The following is a 24,519-nucleotide window of genomic DNA, read 5'->3' as shown; positions in this document are numbered from 1 at the left end:
CACCATTATAAATGAATAAGATCTGTTCAATCCTCTATGGGATAGTATAGAATGAACCTTATCAATCCCATTTGCAACTGAAGAAATTGAGACGAGAATGCTAAGCAATCTGCCTAAGGTCAAGCAACTGTTTTTAATCAGCAGAGCTACCCATGGTTCTTGTGTCTGCAGTTCCAGATGCTTCTTCCTTGTATGTCAGCAGCAAAGAAAGAGACCCCAAGGATAAGATTCTGGGGAAAGGCCTCTTCCCACACACAGAATATATGGGACAGACCAGAGTTGAACATTCAAACTGGGGCCCCAAATCATTCTTATTTGCTCTATTTTGTATATGGAACAGTTTGAACTGAGTATTATTCAGCTCACTTCCTTGGGAAGGAGTGTGGAGTAATCAGCAAGAATAACGGATACTCCATTGTTTTGCTGGCCAATAATGATAGAGAGCTCTGGTAGAGTCTGCTTTTAATAAAGGCAATGCAATAGGTGAGGCGTTTTGTATTTATAAATGTCAGATGCCAGGCTTTCTCACTATCCAGTGTTCTTTAGGGGTGAAGCAGGGTGGGGTAAGTGGAATGTTGAGATGTCAGTGCAAAGCGATCTTTTTGCTTATGAGATTGCTGTAAGTGATGCAAGTTACCAGAAAATCCAGTGGCTATATGATCACATATTATGCTTCTAACAGTGGCAGTTGTTTCATAATAAACACATTATAAAGACAATGGTTCCCGTCATTGCCAGTTGATCAGAAAAATAACTCCAATTATTTTTTGTTTCAAATTTTTGAAAGGTCAATCTTAAGCAGAAGGAAACCATATAGAATTTGAGAGCTGGATTCATATTTCAACTAGTCTAATGTTATGCAAAACTCATATATGTGGTTTCTGCATACAAGAAGCTTACAATCTAAAAGAGGAAAGGAGTCTTAGATATTTGTAACAACTGGAGAAACAGGGAGATATTTGGCTAGAAAATGCAATCAGAATTGGATGATAAAAGCCTTCCCTAGTCACTAACAAGTGTATTATGGTACATAAATATATAGGCTTCACAGCCAGATTCAAGTTAGTTTGCATTCCATTTTGACCACTTTTTAGCTGTGCTTTCCTATGTGTATTTATTAATTCTGAAAATTAATTTTATCTGTAAAATAAAGATTATTAACTAACTCATAGGACTTTTGTGAGGATGACATTAGACAATGCAGATAATTTTTAGGTTGGATGATTTATGTCCAAGTTTAATTCTGTCAATATTGCAACTTAAATACATATATAATAAAATGAAATTAATATAGATTTTTCTTAGTAATTATTTAAAAACTCGTAGTATAGTCAGAAGGGGGGGAAGTACGTTAAAGATATTATGTTAAAGAAAAAAATCAATTCAATTCAGAATGTTGTTAATAGGACCAATTATATCTCGATGGGCATTATGAGAAATGGTTTGCGCTTACTCTTACAACTCATTTGTTAACGCGATGCCTGACAATATATCATCCTAACTACTGAATCAGAAGCAGACTGACAGGAAATATAATCCATCCTTGTCTTTCAAATGATCAGCTAACAAACAAACAACAGTTGATGTATCTATATTGCAGAGTACATAAATCAAAATTGCATCTAAAAAGCCTTTCCTAATTTCACGTACATAGAGAGTACAGTCTGCTGATAAATGTATGTGTTTCAACCTGTTAAATACTCCTCTGCTGAATTTTTCTCACTGATTTCTCTGAGAACACAGTTCATCTTCAGGCTTGTCATGTGCTCTTTCCCCAGGTCCTGATGGACATTAAATCTGTCAGGGAAAGGCATATTAAATTTGACTCAGTGCTTACACAGTGGCAGCCTGAAGTTCTGAGTCACAGTGGCACTGAAGGTGACATATTATCCCTCCTGTGCCATTTTATACTGGAAGCCCTCATAGCTGTTTGGTCCCCACCATTCCCATTAGAAATGAGTGGGATGACATTAGCTGTTTCTGTTTCTCTTTGAGGCGCCCATCTTCTAAAACAGCCAAGTGACAGGAACCTTGGGGGTACCTTGCCAACTGTTCAGGTACACTGTGCTCTTCTTCCACCTTACTTTTCTGTTGGGGTGAGAATAAAGGAACCCAGAATTACATGACTGCACATCTCCAGGGCAAGGGGACACTCATTGTGACAGCTACAAAGCATACCTTTAGAAATTACTAAGAGTTGGTTTAAAAACTGTCATCCAAGAAACAAGGCAGAGATGTTTGTTCCCAGAGTTGGCAGCTCCTATCTGGCAATCCTGAAGAGCTCTAACATGGTCAGGTCCAGCATAGCTTCCTCTGACACCCTCTGTTGTGCAATTAAGGTCATGCGAACTCACTGAATGACAGTATTTTAGCAAACTGGGCTGTATAAATAAGGGATTGTTTTCCATCCCTCTAGTAAACAGTATTGACACATCAACTCCGATAAAAATAAAAGAGATTGTGGTTTTTGTGAAATAAATTTGACTGAAAGTTCCTAGCACAGTACTTTGTACTAAATAAAAGGATTCCCCTCTGTCTTCATATAGGGCACGCTGTGTCCCTCCTTTCTGAGATTCTGAAGACTCTTTGAGTGACTGACAGAGACTTCCTTCCTCAGCAGAAGTCAAGGTTCAGGAAATACCTTTCTACTTAATAGTCAGGCAAATGACCACCTTAAATAGGAAGGAAACATTATTGCTTTGTGAATGCTGAGGGAATCACAGTTAACTTTCTATCAATTTTATGTGGACTTACATCTTAGTATCAGTCAATTGTCCCCTATAACAAGATGTTCTATCTTAGAGCAGGATGGATAGGCTGAGATAGTCGTTTTGCTCTCTTTACCAGCTCTATCATGTAGGACAAGCTAATTAGCCTCTGAGCTGCAGTGTCTTTGTGTGTTTTTAAAATTTTCAATTAAAAAATGTTTTATGTAGAGATGAGATTTCCCTGTTTCTCAGGTTGGTCTTGAACTCCTAGGCTCAAGCAAGCCTCTCCTTCCTCAGCCTTCCAAGTGCTGGGATTTCAGGTGTGAGTCACCATCCCCAGCTGTGTTTCTGTGTTTTATTTTTTATATTTTTCGTGTGAAATAGGGATCAACATCCTCAGTAAGGTAAGGTGAGGATTAAGTACTGGTATAAGTAAAGGCATAATAAATGATAATAATTTGACTGAAAATATTGTGATAGTTAATTTTATGTGTTGACTTGACTGGGCTATGGCATGGCCAGGTATGTGATTAAACATTTCTAGTGTGTCCGTGAGGGTATTGCTGGAAGAGATTAACATTTAAACCTGTAGACTACATAAAGCAGATCACCCTCCCTCCTGTGGGTAGGCTTCATTCAATCCTGTGAAGAGTTAACTAGAATAAAAGCCTGAGTAAGGAAGAATTCTCCCTGTGCCTGATTCTCTTCAAGTGGGAATATTGCTATCTCCTGATTTCAGACAAACTCTGACTGCAATTTACACCATCAGTTCTCCTGCTTCTCAAGCCTTGGACTAGTCTTGGAATACACCACTGACTCTTCTGAATCTATACTTCCCAGCCTCCAAAATCGCCTGAGCCAATTTAAAGGTATCTCCTCCTGTTGATTCCTCTGTGAGGAATCTTTGTGTTAGGAAAGAGATTTGTCTTTGGAGAACTCTGCCTAACACAAATATTATGACTTAAAATACATTTATTTAAGGTAAACATTTTACTCTCTCTCCACGCAGCCTTACTATTAAATCAAAACACCACTAAAAATATGTAAAATATTTTATCATGAGTTATCAATTGGTCATTATAAATATTATAATGGATTTACTTTGCCAAATGAAAGGACCCCATGGTGGCCATTGATGAGGGGGCAGAGGAAGGAGTAACACACAATACTTTGGAATGTCCTGTGACAAACTTTTGCTTGTGTAAAATTAAAAAAAAAAAATTGTGCCAAATTTTGCAGAATTTTCCAAGTCTCAAAATATCTCTATTCATTAAGAAATCTATACAGTGACTGATACTTTATTTTAAATTTGTATGAAAATAAAAATATCTGAAGCCTATCATATGCAAATAAGAAAAGAAAATGCAACATTATTAGCTGAATAGAAAAAGGTCACAAAACTGGAGGCTCTAGTTATCATTATTGAAAGAAAAGAGAAGATAAATAAAGAAAAGCAAAATAAAAAATTATCCAGTTCTCTGTCTTTGAGTTTCTCTAAGAAAAATTGAGTTTGAAGAGGTTTCTCTAAAAGTACATTAAATATAAAAATCCCACTAATTATATTATTTCCCCAGATTTGAGTTTCAAGAGATTTTAGTTGAATGGGAATGGGAATAGTGGCTGGAAGTGAGGCTTAGAATCAATTGCCTGGTTTTGAGTAGCAAATTTAGGACTGTCTGTGTGACTCTAGGCAAAGCTTTTTTATCCTTGAAGCTTCAGCTTTCTCATCCTTGAAGCTTCAGCTTTCTCATCTGTGAAATGTGAAAAATAATAGCACTAACCTTATAGGACTGTATAAGAAGTAAATGACAGAGTGCAAGTATATTTATATAGCCAAATTTTGATGTATGGTAAGAACTGAAGAAATATTATCAATATTATTTCTAATCAATCAAACAAGAAGTAGACATTACAGGCATGACCATACAGCAGATATTGGTCACAAAACCAGCATACACACCAAGTAGATTCTATTATCGTTATTCTAGATAAATTAACCTGTGGTCAAGTATTGGGAAAAAGAGCTTGGATGCTTGATGAAGAAAGATTAAGTGTGCTCAGAAGCATTGAGAAGCTATGAAAACAAAACCAAAGGCAATATAGCCAGAAACAAAGGCCTCCCAGGGAAGAAGCTTCCGAAATAGAAGCCCTCTCAATGAGCCAAAGAATATCCAAGGGAAAATTACTCTAGTAATAGAAGATACTAATTCTAGGGTTTCTGCACTAAAGAGCCTATCTAGGACTTTAGTTTGTACCCTCAGCAGGAGAGGCAAGGGCTTCATGGGTAAACACAGCCCTGGAACAGGCAACTGCATACTTTCATGAGCACTGATTTTGCTAATATGGTATAATAAAATCATATACATATGACAAATAGGAGTATGCACATTGTCCCTTAAGATTCAAATAAGTGTTTGAAAAAGCTCTTAGAACCCTCAAATTATGCAAAACACTGCAAAAATGCTAAATGCTTCTAACACTCACCACCAATGATAATGTGTCTTCTTGCTGAAGCTCTTCCTTAAGTATTTTATGTTCTCTATTGAGAAAATATCATTATTTTCACTTATAAGGTTTATGGAGAAATAGTGACCTAAATTAACACCAAAGGAAAATAATTATTATTAAAAGCAAGAACATTTTTCCCTGTATATTTTTAAAGTAGCTAGTCTCCCAATATGGACCTATCGAGGAACTATGTTTTCCAGTATCGATGCAGTGTGTAATTCTCTTTACCTGGAATTTGGCCAGGCTTGTCACTTGCTTTTGACCAATAATATATTGCAGAAAAGGCATCTTGTAACTTTGAGCCTAAATCATAAGATATTTTTCAGCTTGCATCTTGGTTTTTCAAAATGTTTCTCTATATAACTTATATATAGGAAGTAGGAATACTCTGAAAATGCCATGCTCTGAGGAAGCTCAAGCTGGTCACATGGAGATGTTATATGAAGAAAGAGAGATGGCCAACTAGCCAACAATTGTTCTACCCCTTCCAAATGAGGTGTCAGACATGTGAGGGAAGAAACTACCTTTGTCTTTCGTATCATCAGTGTTTTTAGCTAACTCCAACTTCAACATGTGACACCCTGCCTATGAACTGCCTTGCTGATCCCAACCAACCAACATAACATTTTCTTATCTTAGTTGTCCGTTCTCTAAAATAAAGATAATAGTAGTACTTACTCTTACACTTAGTAGAATAATTTATTATTAAAAATAAATACTACCATTAAAAAGGAAATAAAGAAGAAATACAGAAATAAAAGTGAAAAAAGAATATAAAACTACCCTGAAATCACTTCTTCACTTTTTTAGTACTAAGACAAGGCATGTTGCAATTAATCCTTCTTGGAGTTTAGGAGTTTACTAAAGGAGTCTTTTCTTGTTTTCTGAACTTCATTGAAAATATCATAAGCAAGAAAACTGTAAATTTGAAAAAAGCCAACAGCCTCCTTCTGGGAACCAATGCCACAGAGACCATCAGAGGAGTGACAAGTAACTTTTGTTAAGGTTTGTATGTGTGCATGTGTGTATGCTTGTGTATCTCTCTGTATGTGTATGCATGCCTGTGTTCAAAGAAAATGAATTTTTCCAGAGATAGACATAAAGGGAATTCTAGAGCTCATCCTCTCCAGCAAATAGAATTTAAAGCAGAATGCTTTGTTGTGTGTTAGGAAATTAAAGGCATAATTATGGAGGGGAGCTGTAGGAAAGAGTGTGGTTACAGCAAAATAGAATAATAAAGGCTAAATTATCATTAGTCAGTGTGACTCCACATTTCCTTAGATCTATAAGGAGAAACAGTTCAGCCCCAGCCTCTGTCTACTGTTATCAACTCTCATTGGCATTAGACAATTAGTTTTAAAGGTAGCACTTCTCATTATTTGGGGTCTAGAGTAAAACATAATGAAATGACCACACTTTTTCATCAAGTCGGTGCTTCTCATAAACTTAAAACAATCAACATGTTTTGTCTTATCATAGTGGGAGAACACAGCAGTCACATGCTGCAGAATATATAAGGTAGTCGTAAATTTTGTTAGGCATAACAGGATACTTCCAAAATTAAAACAGGATACTGTTACAAATTTCTTTACAACCTGCTCCAAAAACTTAGACTGTTCCCTTAGCAGGATGGATGGATACCTTAAGGATAAGACAACCAGCTGAAGCAGGGAGTTAACGTGGTTAGAGCTGCTCCTCACTGGAGTCTATAAAACAAAGAAGCAAGTATGTCTTTTCCATTGGTTAAACATCTTCTTGTGTAATACAATGAAGAGAATATAAGTAAAATCAATATATATTAACACCAAGAAGCAGGACTATCTGGCAAAAATCTTCAAGCCATTTCTCGGTACAGAAAAGTTTTAAATTCACATGATAAAGGAAACTAAAGTGAAGCAAAATGTTATTTCCCGCAAGAGAAGAGTCATAATTTCTAAACTGTCTAGGTCCCCAAAATACAGCAACTCCTAGTCTGATATGACTCCAGTCTACTATCAGAATAACTTGGGTGGAAGAAGAGGTAGAACTTCAGCCACAACAGAATAGGTAACTTCAGTTGTTACCTGAAGAAACCTTGAAGAAAACTTCTTCTGTCCCCAGATATCTCCCTTATTATCTTACTGTGGGGTCTTCATTTTCTGCCTTGAGTTGCTGATTTGAGGAACAGGCCCTATTAAAATTCAATAGTATTGCTTGGAAAGGTTGATGTTTTGTGTTTTGGAATAAGTACTTGGAAAGGAGTCAAGAAACTGAGTCCTAGTTCCAGGCCTGTCATGACAATCTAAGTATCACTTAACATTTTTGAGCCTCAGCGCTGTGTCCTCCTTAAAAGTTTGGTATGAAGATAAATGAGAGAAAATATTTGGAGAAAACATACAACACAACCCCCAAATTTTTAAAACAGTAAATATAAGATATGTATGTGTGTATATGGTAAATGGGTCATACTTCTATGACCTTAGCTTAACCTTTCTGAGACTCAATTCCTATATATTTAAAGTGGAGATAATAACTCAAACTACCTTTTAGGTTTATTGATGGAATTATGAGACAGCCTGTACAGTTTGGCATGTCATTTGGCTTACCAAAGTCACTTAATAAATGTTGTTGTTGTTTGTTTAGTTTTGTTTTGAAGAGAAAAGTTTTCATGCAAATGGAGGTCTGTGGAAGGACAGTAATGGGCCATTTGTTGTGCAGGGAGGGCAGGAATGGGATTTAGTGCTGGGGAGCCAGGGCAGCCTCCAAGGACATGATAAATACTCTAAAAGGAAATGGCAGAAAGAACAGGTTCTCTACTGTCAGATTTGTAACTAAGCCATCCCTGCCAACCTCAGTTTACACAAAGGTTTAAGTCATGCTAAGTATTGTGTGCAAAATGAGATGTATCACAGTTCCATTGTGGTTAATAATGTGGGCTTTGGATGCTCTGCCAGCAACGTACTGAGTGACCATGGTAAGTTACTTAGAGCCTCTATGAGCCTATTTCTTTGTCTTCCAGAAAGAGAAAGGACTTTATTTGTGTGTGATGTGTGCCTCCCACAAGACCTGTTACCAGGAATAAGCACTTAATAAATGGTAACTGCTATGATTACTATTTTTCCTGTCCTCACAGAGTTTACATTAGAGATGGAGGGACAAAGCTAACCTACACAAAATAAAGACCCAAGAGCAGAATAAATAATTAAAGTACAAAATTATTTATTGATTTTATACATAAATATTTACTGAGCAGCTACTGTAAATCAGGCAGTGTGCTGATAGCTGGGAGTAGTGTGATGAATTCACTATCTATGCTGTCTGTCACATAAAATTTACATTCAGGTGATGCTGATAACTCAAAGATTCTTCAGTCCCTCCCACAAATGAGCTTTATAGTTTCCTATAACAACACACACACACACACATGCATCTATTTATCTATTATCTATTTATTACCTACCTATCTAATCTATCATCTATATATATCAAAAAAGGGAGGATTGTTGCTGAAAGCAATATTTTTTCCCTAAAATAGTCCATATCTCAAATAAGCAGAAAGATTTCTGCAAGTGATTATAAGCTCTAATTCATCCCTTTTCTAGTTAACGTAATTTATGAAACTTGTATATCACTGAAGACAAGCAGCCGAAGCAAGGACTAATGCTGCAGCACTCCCACTTCATACTCAGATTTAAAATATCAAGACCACGCTCTGGTATCCATGAGGCTTAATATGCCTCCATGGATATGCAACAGCACAAGTGACTAGTATGGATTCCTACCTTTGTGATGGATGTCAAACCTGTGACTATAACTTGGAGGCCTCCCTCCCCGACCAAGCACCTGCTATAGATGATATTACCCTAATGGCTTGAGAGGAAGGAAAAACAAATCACTCTTCCCCCTACTATTTTTTGTCTGCTTACACTGCTATCTCCCTTCCCTGATTTTTAAAATCTTGTTTAAGGATTGGATAAAAGGTGATATCTGCTTCACAATTTCTTCCAGCCCTACCCCTTGCATGATGGTGAGAAAACTAACAGGTAAATGCTTTTATTATTACTTGAATGAGATTAGAAACTCATAACAATGAAATGTGTAATTTTAACGGTATAACCAAATAACTATTTCTCCAGAGAGTCAAAAGAGATGGAGGTTGATGTTTGATACTATCAGGAAATTTTTATTTATTTATTTTTATTTTATTTTTAACTTCTAAGTTCAGGGGTACATGTGTGCGTTTGTTACATAGGTAAACTTGTGTCATGGGGGTTAGTTGTGCAGATTATTTCATCATCCAGGTATTAAGCCTAGTACTCACTAGTTATTTTTCTTGATCCTCTCTCTCCTCCCACCCTCCATTTTCTGATAGACTCCAATGTGTGTTGTCCCCCTCTATGTGTCCATGTATTCTCATCATTTAGCTCCCACTTATAAGTGAGAACACGCAGTATTTGGTTTTCCATTCCTCTGCTAGCTTGCTAAGGATAATTCACAATAGAAAAGACATGGAATCAACCTAAATGCCTGTCAATGGTAGGCAATATTTATTTATTTTAAGGACATTTGTGATATAATTAACAGATCTTTTGAAATAAAGCCACGATATATGTGCCATTCTTTTTTGAGATTGAAAGAAAAGTACTCTATTCTGCAAAGCCCTGAAAATAGTCCGCCAAAGTCAGCCTCAAAGCCTATTGTCATGACTATAACATTTTCGTCATCATCATCCTCCTCCTCCTCCTCATCATCATCTTTGTCTTCAACTAATTAAACCTCTTTCCTATAGAATCCAATCCATCTTGAATTCTGTTAATGGGGACTAGATCAGCTCTAGTATAGTGGACACTTCTCCTGAAAAAAGAAACAGGACACTGTGGCCCAGGCTGAACTCTGGATTAATGTCTTCTCCAAGAGTGTTACAGAATCTCCTTCTAGCTCCTAGCCTTCTCAGAGCTTGGGGCAGCAGAAAGAGAAAGTCGGCACTAAAGGCTGTGTTTAGACAAGATGCCACCACTCTAAACAAGAGTTATACACAATAGACTGTTACCTTAAAAAGGTTACATTATCTAAAGAGACACTGCATTTTGGTAGATAAGAGGACCATCATTGTCAGAATATATCTGATGAGAAAAACCCAAAGAAGTTTTGGAAAGGGGAGAAGAACATCCATTCACTGGTCTTCTTATACCTGTAAGCTAGTGGCTTCAAAATGCTGTCTTTTATTTTCAAAGATGACTTCTCATTATGTATATTTTCCCATTTACAGACAATTAAATTGAGATTCAGAGACATTAAGGACTTGTCCAAGGTCACAAAGCCAATAAGTGGCAGACAAATAAATCAAATTCAGGTCTGACTCCTGTCCTAATGTTCTTTCCACCCTATCATGTGCCTCCGAAGACTTGCATAGTGGCTGTAGCTCTGACTGAATAGCCACAGACACCTTCTTATTCAGGATACTGTTTTTCTCTAGAATCTATGTTCTGTGAATAAACACAGGCATTGGACTAGTGGAGCACCAAGATTGGTGAGGTCTTCTTCACCATTTGGCCCAGAGTTTCAGTGCTGTGAGTGCTCAATAGGAAGGAAGTTAAGCTCAGCCTACTCAGGGCCCCAAACTATCACCCATTATGAAAAATTAGAACTGCCCTCAGAACTTTTAACCCCATTAGAAATGCTGAGGAAATGTACATAAGCCTGCGATAAGCTGGGCTGGATCAAGTTTGGCCGGTGACACCAGACAACAGGATGTACTGAGGACATGGGGATTTTTCTGAAAACCCAAGGAGCCTATGAGATTGTCCAATCCTTCAGTCCTGATGTTTTAGATACCCTTCAGCCTGGGAATAGAAGAATTGCTCAGGAAGTATTTAGATATCTGTATTCATTTAAGGCAATTTAAAGCACTGTCCTTTGGTATAAGCAAAAACCTCTAGGCTTAAAGAGTCATAACACCAACCATGAGCCATGTAGAATAGTCAGTCAACCTGGTTAGGCTTCAGTTTCCTCGTCTGAGTGCCTGCTCTTCTCCTTTCAATGTACAGGAGTCTAGTGATAAACATGAACATATCTCAACATGCAAGCTTTAGGTGAAAAATTACAAAGGAAAATATGACCAAATTGAAAACTAAATAAGAATGCTTAAATGGTGGCTTGCTTTGATAATTTATGCTTGCTCAGAGTAATATTCTCACTACATCTATATCTACATACATGCCTATGTTTATGTGGATATCATCTACATCATATTTATCTGGAAAAAGAATGAGAAAGAGAGACACCATGTTTTTGGGGAATTATTTTACATGTATTTATAATTCTTAGTTTGACCCTAAAACACAAATCAGAATCAACTGGAATGCTTATTTAAAAAGCTGATTCTCAACCAGACCTATTGAATTGGTGTCCTGAGTCAAACGAATATGCACCTTAACTAATTACCCATGTGATTGTTACATGGGTAAGAATTTATGATTCTGATTCTAGATGTCCCACAGAGCTCACTTTGGGAAATGGTACAGCACTATCTACTTTACATGCTATCCTGAGAAAATTAGGGAACATCAACATTTGGTCTGGCAAAAATATCTCATAAGTCTGTATCTATAGAATCAGGAAAAGCCCAGCAGCTCAGAACATTCCCTTCGGTGTAGTCAGCAGTACCAGAGATGTCAAGCCCTGAGACTTTCTATTGAGACAATACAAAATTTAGTAGTTAAGCGGCATGAACTCTGGAATTGGACAGTCTAAGACTGAATGCCAGGTTTAACAGTAATTTTCTGGGTGACCATGGAAGTGAGACTTACCTGCTTCATCTGTAAAATAGGTTAGTAAGCCAACCCACCTCTTGCTGTTTTTATGAATACATGAAATATATTAAGTTGCTTGATGTAGTGTCTGGCACAGAACTTGAGAAATGTTAGCCAGCTAGGAAAACCAGGCTTTTATGTCATATATTTATTCCTGGTCACATCTGAAGAACATGCCAATGTAAATAAATATAGTTATCTTAGAAAAACAAATAAAATATTTCAGTTGTTTATTTCTGCATTAAAAAGGATACTTAGTGGCTTAAGCAAAAAATACGATAACTTACGATTTCATAGTTATCGTAATGTTGTAGACTTTTTTTTTATTTTTATTTTTTGAGATGGAGTTTTGCTCTTGTTGCCCAGGTTGGAATGCAATGGTGGGATCTCAGCTCACTGCAACCTTTGCCTCCTGGGTTCAAGTGATTCTCCTGCCTCAGCCTCCCGAGTAGCTGGGATTACAGGTGCGTGCCACCATGCCAGGCTAATTTTTGTATTTTTAGTAGAGATAGGGTTTCGCCATGTTGGGCAGGCTGGTCTCAAACTCCTGACCTCAGGTAATCTGCCCACCTCGGCCTCCCAAAGTGCTGGGATTACAGGCGTGAGCCACAGTGCCCAGTCGACTCTGTTTTTTATTTATTTTTAAACAAACAAACAAACAATCAAAAAAACAACTTTTGTGGATGAAGTCAACTGATGGCTTACCTGGGACTGGAGAGTCCAAGAAGCCTGACTTTTATATCTAGCTATTGGGACTGGCTGTTAGCTGGGGCAGTTCAGCTGTCCTTCTTTTCTTCCACTAGATTAAACAAATAGGGCTTGTTTGCAGTAGGGTGATCTCAGGGGTTCAAAAGCCAAGAGGAAACTCTATAGACAGGGCTCCTTAAGGTCTAAGCTGCAGAATGCAAAAATCACTTTCACCACATTCTGTATTGATTAAAGAAATAACAAGACCAGCCCAGATTTGAGGGCATGATAAATGTACTTCCATTCCGGTGGCAGAAGTGACAATGTCCATTACAAAATGACACAGATATAGGGGACTGATGCTCCACTAAGGTCATTAATATAAATATCTACAATAAGCATCAGTTAAATTGAAAATATAGCTGTAAATAGGTGAGGGAACCATAATCTCATAGTCTAATGTAGACCTGATCTAGGAAAAACTTTTTTTTTTCATAGAATGTATGCATGTGCCTCTGACTCCCTTTACTGCTAATAAACTAAACATATTTATGAGAGTGACCTGTTGCTTTCACTATCAAGATGATTCAGATTGTTCTGTATCAGAAGATTCACAATCAGGAGATGAGAAGTGGCTTCTCCTCCCCATCCCTTCCTCTTCCTCCTCCTCCTCATCATCACTCTATACCAGACCCAGGTGTAAGTGCTTTAATTTTTTAAATTTAACTTATTAATTATTTGTTATTGCCCTATCTTGCTGATAGGCAACTGAGACTTCAAGTACTGCTCATGTGTACAGAGGCAAACTGAAGAGGCAACTTCTTAATCTTTGATGCTGCTGCTTATTATCAGTGTTTTTCTCTCCTTATTTGGTGTCTTTTGCCAGAGCACAATGAATGGAAAACCTTTGACGCTACAAGCATGTACAGGTTGAGCTTTGGTCGGTGACTAGTGATGCCTTCTTCACCCTTCCGCCAGGAGAGCTGGACATTAGGGGTGGTCCATGATAATAGTCATCTCTAAGTCATGATAAATGTACTTCCATTCCGGTGGCAGAAGTGACAATGTCCATTACAAATGACACAGATATAGGGGACTGATGCTCCACTAAGGTCATTAATATAAATATCTACAATAAGCATCAGTTAAATTGAAAATATAGCTGTAAATAGGTGAGGGAACCATAATCTCATAGTCTAATGTAGACCTGATCTAGGAAAAACTTTTTTTTTTCATAGAATGTATGCATGTGCCTCTGACTCCCTTTACTGCTAATAAACTAAACATATTTATGAGAGTGACCTGTTGCTTTCACTATCAAGATGATTCAGATTGTTCTGTATCAGAAGATTCACAATCAGGAGATGAGAAGTGGCTTCTCCTCCCCATCCCTTCCTCTTCCTCCTCCTCCTCATCATCACTCTATACCAGACCCAGGTGTAAGTGCTTTAATTTTTTAAATTTAACTTATTAATTATTTGTTATTGCCCTATCTTGCTGATAGGCAACTGAGACTTCAAGTACTGCTCATGTGTACAGAGGCAAACTGAAGAGGCAACTTCTTAATCTTTGATGCTGCTGCTTATTATCAGTGTTTTTCTCTCCTTATTTGGTGTCTTTTGCCAGAGCACAATGAATGGAAAACCTTTGACGCTACAAGCATGTACAGGTTGAGCTTTGGTCGGTGACTAGTGATGCCTTCTTCACCCTTCCGCCAGGAGAGCTGGACATTAGGGGTGGTCCATGATAATAGTCATCTCTAAGTCATTAAGCATATCTCAGTTTGTCATTGTCAAAGCCCCACTAGGAACATGTTATGCTTTAGAAGAACAATGAATTTTGCCTGATAATAAAGAACAGGAGTTAGATATATTCTCCCAGAGACATAAAAGGATTAATGATATTAAGCGGGCCCCAAAATGCATAGATGCACATGCTCTTCAATTCTTCCTTTGCAGTTTTATGTTGAATTGTGAATTGGAGCCACACTACATGTACCATTCAGGTCTCTGTTTAACACAATCTTCTCATGAGAAACTTTCTCTATTTAATGGTTGAGTATATAATATATGTACATGGTTTAAATATGTGAAAATATGTATATACAAATCTTAAAACTATATGGAGAAGAGACTCAGTTTTTTCCTTGTTCACTTAGATTCTGCTCTCTTCTTCATAGATAACCAACCACTCTTATCTGTTTCGTAGGTATCTTTTTTTGTTGTTTTTTACAAAAATATAAACAAATTGTTACTACCTCTTTTTCTAAACAAGATTTGCCTGCCATGTCTATTATTCCCTGTTTTTTCTTTAGATATATCTATTACAGTTCCTTATGTCCATGGGTCCATGGAAAGCTTCCTCATTCATTTTACATTCTTGAAATTCTAACAAAGAGATTAATTATGAATTATTTAACCAGCCCTTTGTTAATGGTAATGTGTTTTTTGTTGTTTTAATTTAATTATGTGACTATTACAAGCAGCGCTGTCATTGAATTCCTTGTGTGTATACAGACACACATATAATTTCACATAAGTGAAATTAAATCAATTTTTAAAATTTTTATTTATTTATATTTTTCATTTATGTGGGAACATGGTAGGTTTATATATGAATGGGGTTCATGAGATGTTTTGATACAGGCATGCAATGTGAAATAAGCATGTCATGGAGAATGCGGTATCAGTCCACTCAAGGATTTATCCTTCGAGTTACAAACAATCCAGTAAAGCTCTTTAAGTTATGTTAAAATGTACCATCAAGTTATTATTGACTATAGTCATCCTGTTGTGCTATGAAATAGTAGGCCTTATTGATTCTTTCTATTTTTTGTACCTATCAACCATCCCCACCTGCCCCCACCCCCACCACCACACCCAACTACCTTTAGCCCAGGCTATGGTAACCATCTTTCTACTCTCCATGTCCATGAGTTCAATTGTTTTCATTTTTAGATCCCACAAATAAGTGAGAACACGTGATGTTTGTCTTTCTGTGCCTGGGTTATTTCACTTAACATAATGTTCTCCAGTTCCATTCATGTTGTTGCATCTGACTGGATCTTGTTATTTCTTATGGCTGAATAGTACCCCATTGTGGATACGTACTACATTTTCTTTATCCATTCATCTGTTGATGGACACTTAGGTTGCTTCCAAATCCTAGCTATTGTAAGTAGTGCTGCAATAAACACGGGAGAGCAGTTACCTCTTAGATATACTGATTTCCTTTCTTTTGGGTATATACCCAGCAGTAGGATTGCTGGATCTTATGGTAGCTCTATTTTTAATTTGTTGAGGAACTTCCAAACTGTTCCCTATAGTGGTTGTAATAATTTACATTCCCACCAACAGTGTCCAAGAGTTTTCTTTCCTCCACATCCTCACCAGCGTTTGTTATTGCCTGTCTTTTTGATATAAGCCATTTTAACTTGGGTGAGATTATATCTCATTGTTGTTTGGATTTGCATTTCTCTGATGACCAGTGATGTTGAGCACTGTTTCATATGCCTGTTTGCCATTTGTATGCCTTCTTTCAAGAAATGTCTATTAAATCTTTTGCCATATTTTGATTGGATTATTCAGTTTTTTCCTATAGAGTTGTTGGAGCTCCTTATATGTTCTGATTTTTAATCCCTTGTCAGATGGGTAGTTTGCAAATATTTTCTCCCATTCTGTGGGTTGTCTCTTTACTTTGTTGATTGTATTCTTTGCTGTGCAGAAGCTTTTTAACTTGATGTAATCCTATTTGTCTATTTTTACTTTGCTTCCCCGTGCTTGTCAGGTATTGCTCAATAAATCTTTGTTCAGAAAAATGTCCTGGAGATTTTCTGCAATGTTTTCTTGAAGTAGTTTCATAGTTTGAGGTCTTAGATTTAAGTCCTTAATCCATTTTGATTTGATTTTTGTATATGGTGAGAAATAGGGGTCCAATTTCATTCTTCTGCATATGGATATACAGTTTCTCAGAACCACTTATTGAAGAGACTGTCTTTTCCCCAGTGTATGCTCTTGGCACCTTGTGAGAAATGATTTTGGTATAAGTGTGTAGATTTATTTCTGGGTTCTCTATTCTGTTTCATTGGTCTATATGTCTGTTTTTATGCCAGTGCCATGCTTTTTGATTACTATAGCTATGTAGTATAATTTGAAGTCAATTAATATGATTCTTTCGGTTTTGTTCTTTTTGGTTAGAATACCTGGGGCTGTTCTCAGTCTTTTTTGGTTCCATAAAAATTTTAGAATTTTCCTTATTTCTGTGAAGAATGTCATTGGTATTTTGATATGGATTGCATTGAATTTTACATTTTTGGGGTAGCATGAACATTTTAACAATATTGATTCTTCTAATTCATGAACATGGAATATTTTTCCATTTTTTGGTGCCACATTCAATTTCTTTCATCAGTATTGTGTATTTTTCATTATAGAGATCTTTCACTTCTTTGGTTAATTTCCAGCTATTTAATTTTATGTGCTTATTGTAATTGAGATTAGTTTTTTATTTCTTTTTCACATTGTTCTCTGTTGGCATATAGAAATGCTACTGCTTTTTGTATGTTGATTTTGTATCCTGCAATTGTACTGAATTTGTTTATCAGTTCTAACAGTTTTGTAGTGGAGTCTTTAGGTTTTCTCAAATATAAAATAATACCATATGCAAACAAAAATAATTTGGCTTCTTCCTTTCCAATTTTGATGCCCTTTATAGCTTTCTCTTATCTGACAGTTCTAGCTACGACTTCCAGTATTATGTTAAATAACAGTAGTGACAATGGGCATCCTTGTTGTGTTCCAGATCTTATAGGAAAGGCCTTCAGCTTTTTCTGGTTCAATGTGACACTGTGGGTCTGTCGTATATGACTTTATTATTTTGAGCTATGTTCCTTCTATCTCCAGTTTTTTAAGAGTTTTTATCATGAAGAGATTTTATAATTTATCATACCTTTTCAGCATCAATGGAAATACTATGGTTTTTATTTTTCATTCTATTTATATGACTTATTACACTGATTGATTTGTGTCTATTGAACCATCTTGGTATCCCAGGGATAAATCCCCTTTTGTCATAATGTTATCTTTCTAATATATTGTTGAGCTTGGTTTGCTATTTTGTTGAGAATTTATGCATCAATATTCATCAGAGATATGGGCCTGCAGTTTTCTTTTTTTGATTTTTTTTTTTTAATATCAGGGTAATACATTGGTTTTTGGTATCAGAGTAATACAAACCTCATAGAATGAGTTTGAAAGTATTCCCTCCTCCTCTATTTTTTGGGGGTAGATTGAGTAGAATTGGTATTAGTCCTTCTTTAAATGTTTGGTAGAATTCAGCAGTGAAATATCAAGTTCTTGGCTTTTCTTATTTTTTACTGGGAGAATTTATTACAACTGTGGTCTCAGTACTTGTTATTAGTCTGTTTAGGTTTTGAATTTCTTTCTGGTTCAATCTTGGTAACTGATACTTTTATAGACATTTGCCCATTTCTTCTAAATTTTCCAATTTTTTTGGCATATAGTTGCTCATAGTAGCCACTATAAATATTCAATATTTAATACTCTAAACGCAAACACTCAAATACTCATCCAATACAAGAGCTAAATAGCACTTGAATCCTAAAATCATTTGAATTTCTGCAGTAATGGTTGTAATATCTTTTCATTTCTGATTTTATGTATTTGGATCTTCTCTCTTTTTTTCTTAGTCTTGCTAAAGGTTTGTTAATTTTGTTTAATTTTTTAAAAAAACACAACTTTTTATTTCATTGATGTTGTGTATTGATTTCTTCATTTCAGTTTCATGTATTTCTGCTCTGATCTTTATTATTTCTCTTCTTCTAATTGGGGGTTTGTTTTGCTCTTGCTTTTCTAGTTCTTTAGGATGCATTAGATTGTTTATTTGAAATTATTCCTTTTTTTTGATGTAGGCATTCATAGTTATAAATTTCCTCTTAGTAATGGTTTTACTGTATTCCATAGGTTTTAGTATGTTGTGTTTCCATTATGATTTGTTTCAAGAAGTTTTTCAGTTATTTCCTTAATTTCTTCATTGACCCACTGGTCATTCAGGAGCATACTGTCTAATTTTCATGTATGTGTATAGTTTCCAAAATTCCTCTTGTTATTGATTTATAGTTTTATTCCATTGTGGTCAGAGATGTTTCATATTATTTCAATGTTTTAAAAATGCCTTAAGACACGTTTGGGGACCTAATAAATGGTCTGTCCTTGAGAATAATACATGTGCTGAGGAAAGGAATGTGTATTCTGCAGCTCTTGGATCTGTATGCTCTGTAAATCTATTAGATCCATTTGGTCTACAGTGCAATTTAAGTCTGATATCTTTTTGTTGATTTCCTGTCTGGACTATCAGCACGATGCTAAAAGTGGGATGTCGAAGTCTCCAGCTATTATTGTATGGGGACCGATCTCTCTCTTTTTCTGTAATAATATTTCCTTTATATATCTGGGTGTTCCAATGTTGGATGCAAAAATATTTAAATTTGTTATATTTTATTGCTGAATTGACCCCTTTATCATTATATAGTGACCTTATTTGTCTCTTCTTGTAGGTCTTGTCTTGAAATCTATTTTGTCTGATATAGGTATAGCAACTCCTGCTCTTTTTTGGTTTGGATTGGCATGGGATATCTTCTTTTATCCATCTCTTTATGTTCAGTTTATATCTATCTTTATAGGTAAAATGTGTATCTTGTAGGCAACAGGTCAATGAATCTTTTTTTTTTTTTATCAATTCAGTCAGTTTATGCATTTTGATTGGAGAGTTTAGTTCATTTTTATTCAGTTTTTATTATTGATAAGTAAGGACTTATTCCTGCCATTTTGTTTTCTGGTTGCTTTGTGGTCTTAGCTTCCTTCTTTGTTTCCTTCCTGTGTCTTCTGGTGAAGGTCATTTTCTCTGGTGATATGACTTAGTTTCTTGTTTTCTATTTTTTGTGTTTCTATTGTTTTTTGATTTTAGGTTTACCATGAGGCTTGCAATTACAATCTTATAACCTATTATTTTAACCTGATGACAAGTTAACACTATTTGTATAAACAGACATACAAACAAGCAGAAGGAAAACTAGTAAAAACCCTATGCCTTAACTTTGTCCCCTGGCTTTTTAACTTTTTGTTGTTTCTATTTATATCTTATTGTACTGACTATGTCTTTAGAAGTTATAGTTATTTTTGATTGGCTTATGTTTAGTCTTTCTACTTAGAATAAGAGTACCTTACACGCCACAGTTACAGTGGTGTGATCTTCTGTGTTTTTCTGTGTATTTATTATTACCAGTGAGTTTTGTACTTTCAGGTGATTACTTATTGTTCATTAATACTGTTTTCTTTCTGGTTGAAACACTACCTTTAGCATTTCTTGTAGGACATATCTGGTATTGATGAAACCCCTCAGCTTTTGCTTATCTGGTTTGAAGGATATATTCACTGGATATACCATTCTAAGGTAAAAGTTTTCTGTTTGTTTGTTTTTCCTTCAGCACTTTATATATGTCTGCCACTCTCTCCTGGCCTAGAGTGTTTTCACTGAAAAGCCTGCTGCCAGATGTACTGGAGCTCCATTTTATTAATATGTTATTTGCTTATATTCTCTTACTGCCTTTAGGATTCATTCTTTATTCTTGACCTTTGGGAGTTTGATCATTAAATGCCTCGAGGTAGTCTTCTTTGGCTTAAATCTGCTTGGTGTTCTATAACCTTCTTGTACTTGGATATTGATGTCTTTCTCTAGATTTGGGAAGTTCTCTGTTTTTACCTCTTTGAATAAACTTTCTACCCTTCTTTCTCTACTTCCTGTTTAAGGTCAATAGCTCTTAGATTTGCCCATTTGAGGATATTTTCTAGGTCCTGTAGGTGTGCTTCATCTTTCTTTATTGTTTTTGTCTCCTCTGACTGTGTATTTTCAAATTGTCTTCAAGCTCACTAATTGTTTCTTCTGCTTGATCCACTCTGCTCTTAAAGGACTTTGATGCATTTGTCAACATGCCAATTGCATTTTTCATTTCCAGAATTTCTGCTTGATTCCTTTTAATTATTTCAATCTCCTTACCATTATATAATGCCCTTTTTTGTCTATTTTGATCTTTATTGGTTTAAAGTCTGTTTTATCAGAGACTAGGATGACTAGGATTGCAACTTCTGCTTTTTTTTTTTTTTTTTTTTTTTTTTTTTTCTTTCCATTTGCTTGGCGAATCTTCCTCCATCCCTTTATTTTGAGCCAATGTGTGTCTTTGCACATGAGATGTGTCTCCTGAATACAGCACACTGATGGGTCTTGACTCTTTATTCAATTTGCCAGTCTGTGTCTTTTAATTGGGGCATTTAGCCTGTTTACATTTAAGGCTAATATTGTTATGTGTGAATTTGATCCTGTCATTATGATGCTACTTGGTTATTTTGCCCGTTAGTTGATGCAGTTTCTTCAGAGTGTTGATGATCTTTACAGTTTGGTATGTTTTTGCAGTGGCTGGTCCTGGTTACTCCTTTCCATGTTTAGTGCTTCCTTCAGGAGCTCTTGTAAGGCAGGCTTGGTGGTGACAGAATCTCTCAGTATTTGCTTGTCTGTAAAGGATTTTATTTCTCCTTCACTTATTAAACATAGTTTGGCTGGATATGAAATTCTGGGTTGAACATTCTTTTCCTTAAAAATGTCAAATATTGGCCCTCACTCTCTTCTGGCTTGTAGGGTTTCTGCTGAGAGATCTGCTGTTAGTCTGATGGACTTCCCTTTGTGGGTAACCCAATCTTTCTCTCTGGCTGCCCTTAACATTTTTTCCTTCATTTCAACCTTGGTGAATCTTGCAATTATATGTCTTGGGATTGCTCTTCTTGAGGAATATCTTTGTGGTGTTCTCTGTATTTCCTGAATATGAATGTTGGCCTGCCTTGCCAGGTTGGGGAAGTTCTCCTGGATGATATCCTGAAGAGTGTTTTCCAACTTGGTTCCATTCTCCCCGTCACTTTCAGGTATGCCAATCAAATGTAGATTTGGTCTTTTCACATAGTCCCATATTTCTTGGAGGCTTTGCTCATTTCTTTTCACTCTTTTTTCTCTAATTTTGTCTTCTAGCTTTACTTCATTGAGTTGATCTTCAATCTCTGATATCCTTTGTTCTGCTTGATAGATTTGGCTATTGATACTTGTGTATGCTTCACGAAGTTCTCATGCATTGTTGAATTTACCTGATAGAATCTGAATCCGTTCTTTGTGGTATCTTAAACTTTTTGAGTTTCCTCAATTCATGTCTTGAATTATCAGACAGAAAGGTCACATATCTCTGTTTTTTCAGGATTGATCCATGTTGGCTTATTTAGTTAAGTTGGTGAGATCTTGTTTTCCTGGATGATGTTGATGTTAGTACATGTTCTTCAGTGTTTGGGCATTGAAGAGTTAGGGATTTATTGTAGTCTTTACTGCCTGGGCCTATTTGTAACTCTCTTTCTTAGGAAGGCTTTCCAGATACTTGCAAATATTTTCATGTTGTAATCTAAGTTGTATCAGCTTTAGGGTTTATCCCAAGGTCAGTAACACTGTGGTTCTTGCAGACTTATATAGGTACTGCCTTGATGGTCTTGGATAAGATTTGGGAGAATTCTCTGGATGACCAGGCAAAGACTCTTGCTCTCTTCCCTTACTTTCTCCCTAAATATATAGTCTTTCTATATATCTGAGCCACCTAAACCTGGAGATGGAGTCACAGAAGCCCCCATGTGGCCACCACTGCCATAATTGTGCTTGGGCTGTCTTGAAGTCAGCATAGTGCTGTGTCTTACCCAAGACCTTCTATCACCATTCGCTGGCTACTGCCTGTGTTAGCTCAAGGCCCTGATTCTACAATCAGCAGTTGGCAAAGCCAGCCTGGCCAGTGTCCTTTCCTTCAGGGGAGCAAGGTCCCCCAGGCCCTGAATGAGTCCAGAAGTGACATGTGGAAGTCAGGGATTACAGTCAAAAACCTTAGAAGTCTATCTGGTGTTCTATTAATTTGTGACTGATTTGCTCTCAAACCACAAGACACAGTCCTTTGCAGTCTTCTCTCCCCTTTCCAAAGGCAGAAGAGCCTCAGCCCATAGCCACTGCCACCCCATGCCATGAGGAGTACTGGCAGACTACCCTGATGTTCCCTTAAAGTCTTCTTAAAGCCCAAGGTCTTTTAAGTCAACTTGTGGTGAATGCTGCCTGACCTGGGACTCACCCTTCAGGGCAGTGGGCTCCCCTTCAGCCCAGGGCAGTTCCAGCAGTGCTGTCCAAAAGTCAATTCCTGGAATCAGGAACCTCAAGAGCCTGCTTGGTACTCTATCGCCTGTGGAAGTTTTGGTACCTAAGGTACAAGACAATGTCTCTTTACTTTTCCCTCTGCTTCTCTTAAGCAGAAGTTTTACCCTGTAGCCACCACAGCTGATAATGTGCTGAGTCTCACCTGAAGCCAGCAAAAGGCCTTCAGTGTAGTGCCTGAGTATTGATGCTGGTTAATCAGGGCCCAAGTGCTCTTTAGTTAGCAGGTGATGAATGCTGTCAGGACTCAAGGTAGTCAGGGCAGCAGGTTCCCTCTGGCCCAGTGTGTGTCTAGAAATGTTGTCTGGGAGCTAGGTCCTGGAGTAGGGGACCTTAGGACTCTGACCAGTGCCCTATCCTGCTGTGACTGTGCTGGTATCCTAAATGCAAGACAAAGTCCTCCCCACAATTCCCGCTCCTCTCCTCAAGCAGAAGGGAGGGGTCTCTTTTGCAGCCATAAGCTGTGCAGCCTGGTGTTAGGGGAAGGATGATTCCAGCACTCCCTTAGCTGCCCCAGCTGATGTCTCAGTATGTCACATGGCCCTGCAGTCTACGCTTTCTGGGCCTAGTTCAGCTCTAGGACTCATGTAAAAATTGCAGTCCTTATGACCTAGACTGCCTTTCAAGTTTACTTGGAGATAGAGAACACTGTAGCCCTTGGTGATGAGGTTTTGTGGCACTCAAGTTCAGACCATTGAGATCAATGATCCTCTTCTGACTAGGGCTAGTTTAAATGTTCCCTCTGTAGGCAAGTGTCAGCTGAGTTTGGTCTGACTTTCCTTTCTGCTGCAGGGCAGAAAGCAGTACTAGGTCCAATGCCTCACGTTTACTGTTTTCTCTCTCCCCTAATGCCCAGAAATGTTCTCAGAAGAGCAATCACACTATTCCTGTGGGTTATTTTTTTACTTTTTTTAATGGTTTTTCAGAGTCTCTTTCAGTGATATGCAGTGAAAACTAGGTATTATGAGTTCTCAGTTGATTTTTAGATCTTATGAAAGTGTTTTTTATGTGAAAATAGTTGTTAACTTGATGTCCTTGCAGGGGGTGGAGCCTTCTATTCTGACTTCTTTCTCCACCTCCAAAAGTGCAGTAGATCTAGAAGACACATTCCCAGAAATAAAGTTGCTGTATCAATGCTTGGTTATATTTCTAAATTTGAAAAAAATGTAATTTCTATATATTTGAAATAAAGAATGAATTTGTCAAAGATGTATCCATGAGAAGCGGTCTGGGTTGAGTATACTAAGTAGCATGTGCTTTCTTTTGTAAGAGAAACAAATGAATGTCTTTTTATTTCAAGGTCTTTCTCTATACCCAGCTATGGAGCTACATTTTTTTTTATTGCCAATTAGGGTCTTTTGTAGCCAGGTTAATTTACCCTGAACCTTACATCTCCCCATTCTGACATCTTTGAAGTGTCTCCACTGACCATAGTCAGAAATTTAGGTCATTTCTGAATGACCCTGATGGTTATTTCCATGGCTTCTCTGTACAAACCTATGCTTTGTGCTGCTCTGTATTCAGGCCTG

This window comes from Macaca nemestrina, chromosome 9 (genome assembly GCF_043159975.1).
Source record: "Macaca nemestrina isolate mMacNem1 chromosome 9, mMacNem.hap1, whole genome shotgun sequence".
In the NCBI taxonomy this organism is placed as follows: domain Eukaryota; kingdom Metazoa; phylum Chordata; class Mammalia; order Primates; family Cercopithecidae; genus Macaca; species Macaca nemestrina.
Note: the sequence above shows the minus strand (reverse complement) of the source record.